Here is a 3,286-nt window from a genome sequence, read left to right on the forward strand (position 1 = left end):
TGCCGATGCTACAAGGCCGAGGGGGCAGGTTCCACTAGCTAAACTTCTGGCTAAGACACTTGGTCTTAGCCAAAAGGCCGAGAAGGGATAACCGCAACACTCTTGCCTGGGACGCCGCACGCTCAGAGCACTCCCTCTGCCTCGGGGAGACGGGGAACACCAATGATGCTGCTGACAAATCACACCATTGGAAATTCAAAAGCAGCAACCGACAACAATCCATGGCTGGCTGCTAGGCCCGAAAAAAAAAAAGACAACTACTGCCCAGGGAAAACAACTCTGCTTGATGATAAAAAGCAGCAGCAGCAGCGACGAACCTGCTGCTGCTGCTGCCTGACTACTGGACAGATAGCTGCTCTCCAATTTGCATGGCTCCGCCTCCTCCACCCTCCCCCAAAAACGGCCCCCCTCCTTCCCCCCGCCCGCCCCCTGCCGTCATAGCGGCAATCCGGAGGCAGACAGAAAGGCGTGAAAGCCACCTGGCTGATCAGGCTGATTGCACCTAGCTGCTACTGGATCTTGTGGGCCTAGCTGCCTGCCTGCCTGCCTACCTACCTACCTACCTAGCTACCTAGGCAAGAAGGCTCAACTCATTTTTTTAAACTTCCCTGTCCAGGCACCAGGTGGAGAAAGAATCACACGGACAACATTGACAGCTCAAAAGACTTTTATTGTCTGCCAAGAAGGAGAGAGAGAGAAATAGATAGATAGATAGATAGATAGATAGATAGATAGATAGATAGATAGATAGATAGATAGATAGATAGAAAGAAAGGAAGAAAGAAAGAAAGAAAACAAAAAAGAAAGAGAGCAAAAAAAAACAGATCACAAAATTATTAAACACATAAATAAATCAAGCAATGGACACATCAATACATACAAAATGATGAAACACATAAATAAATCTATGAATTTACACAGCAATACATAGATTTGTGAAGAAATGCTAATCAAATGAAGAATGAAAAAAAAGGATAGCAAAGACGTCGCCTCTACAAGTAACAGCCGTTTTCTAGGTTTTTTTGGGCCAGCACACAAGGGGTTAACAAGAGTCCAAAAGAAAGCTGCGCGCACAGAATGGCAAAAAAGAAAGCAGGCAGGAAAGATGCTTGCGGCCGAGGCTTTCGTCCTAAATTCTGCAGCAGCAGCTCATTTCGGCTTGTCGGCTTTTGGTTAGTTTGGGTTGATTCTGTTTTTGTCACACAGCAAAAGAGAGGGGTGCACCGGTCCTGGAGGTACTGCAATACCAGGTCAATGCGTGGAGTGGACAGAGCAAGCTCTTCTTCCATCTCCCTGTTTCAAAAATCCATTTAATATATGGCACCCAGATAGGGCGCGTATCAGATATTAAACTGATAAGAACAGATTTTATTTATTTTTTCCTACCCTATCACCTATCACCTAATTATTCACATATATACATATCCACAAATTTACAATAGCTAACTCGTCCAAATCAAAATCCAAATCAATCCAATAACCTCGCTAAATTTCAAAAGCCAATTAATCCGTCCGTAATAATTCCTTCCAATATTTCGTTCTTGGTGGAAAGTGCAAAAAATGCAAGGCCAGCGTACCCACACAGGCGACCGCTGCCGAATGCTCTGGGAGGCCAGATACAGGCAAGAAGAGGTTTCACAACCCCCTCAAGACCGATACCCAGGCCCCCCCTCGACCCCTGACCAAGACCAAGCTGTTCTCCACCCTGCTAGGGTATTTCAGGGCAACCCGGAAAACCACCTAAAACCAGGTCGCCCCTACTACCCCCATGTGCAATGCAGGGCAGAATTTTTTTTTTTTATCTTTTTATTGAAAAAGTATATATACAATAAAAACATCTAAGTAAATATACATAAGGAAAACAATACAGTACAATATCCAGACGAATACAAAAAACATTTAACAAAGTAAGTCTACAAATACAATGAAAAATAACTTTCACATACAGAAAACTTTCTTAAAACATAAAATGAACAAAGTATTACAAGACATTAAATACAGAAAACAATCTGAAATAAGCAAAGCTTTTATGTTTGCTTTCTATACATAAAACCCTCTGTATAAGCAAAGCTTTTACATCTGCTTTCCATACATCAACCACTCTGTATAAACAAAGCTTTTACATTTGCTTTCTATACATAAAACACTCTACATAAGCAAAGCTTTTACGTTTGCTTTCTAAACATAAACCACTCTGTACAAGCAAAGCTTTTACGTTTGCCATAAAGTAAAAAAAACTATCCCTAAAAAACCCTCTAACTTACCCTAACAAAACCCTAACACAAAAACCTAAAGACTAACCTTCCTATTCCCCACTAAACCCTAACACTTGTTCCTTACTCTCACCCTACACCCTCACCCTACACTTACCCTGTACTCACCCTTCAACATACAAGGAACCACTTTAGAACATCTGAAAGGAAAAAAAGAAACAAATTATATCATGTACAAAAAGAGTAATTATACAAAAACTCTAGCAGACCAAATATCAGGTTTCCATAAGATCTTAGCTCTTCCCTCATTGGCCTTTTTATCAATTAAATAGTACAGATAAATAGAACCAAGGATAAGACCCATACAATCATCAGCAGACAAGAACTCTTTCTTAAATAGATAAAGGTTTCTAAATTTCCACAAAGCCTCTTTCGTGGTACAAATCACTTGCCACACCATTCTCTCTTTAGGATTAGAAAGAGACAAATTCTTCCCATATAACACAGAATCATAATTGATTATCACATTCTCAGCAAGCTCAGAAACCAATAGAGAGACTTTCTTCCAGACCTCTTTAGCAAACACACAATCCCACAGAAAGTGCCTCACAGATTCACACTCACCACATCTCTCTCTGGGACAATTCTCCGACCTCACCAAACCCCTCCGATGTTGAAATTCTCTTGTAGGGATGCAAGAGTGAACTGCTGCCCAGGAAATATCATTCTGTAAATTAACCAAACACACATTAGACACTTTAGACCATACAGCTTTAGAGAATGACTCAGACATCCTGCCAATCTGCACAACTGTCGTACCATTCTTAACATGAGCAGTCAATTTCTTCTGATCTGAAATTAAATCATAACTCAAGGTTGTCAAGCGAAAGTCTTTAACCAATTTCTCAAAAAATAAATATAATTTAGGAGGATTAAGAGCAAAAGGCTGCTTAAGAGACACTTTGACCCAATTATACTGGTGTAAAAACTTCTCGGCAAAAAACCTGACCAGAACTGCCAATTTACTATCTTTCTCTGTGGTCTTAATTAAAAAGGATAAAACTTTCAAATAC

At 40.6% G+C, this 3,286-nt stretch overlaps 1 non-coding gene across 1 annotated transcript; it reads right to left on the reverse strand.

Moving 5' to 3' along the window:
* Positions 1-1,213: 1,213 nt before the first annotated feature.
* LOC128654985 (U2 spliceosomal RNA) lies at positions 1,214-1,409 on the reverse strand. Its single transcript, XR_008401604.1, has one exon. It is a non-coding gene; the product is annotated as a U2 spliceosomal RNA (small nuclear RNA).
* Positions 1,410-3,286: the final 1,877 nt, after the last annotated feature.

Source organism: Bombina bombina, chromosome 3 (genome assembly GCF_027579735.1).
Source record: "Bombina bombina isolate aBomBom1 chromosome 3, aBomBom1.pri, whole genome shotgun sequence".
NCBI classification, from domain to species: Eukaryota; Metazoa; Chordata; class Amphibia; order Anura; family Bombinatoridae; genus Bombina; species Bombina bombina.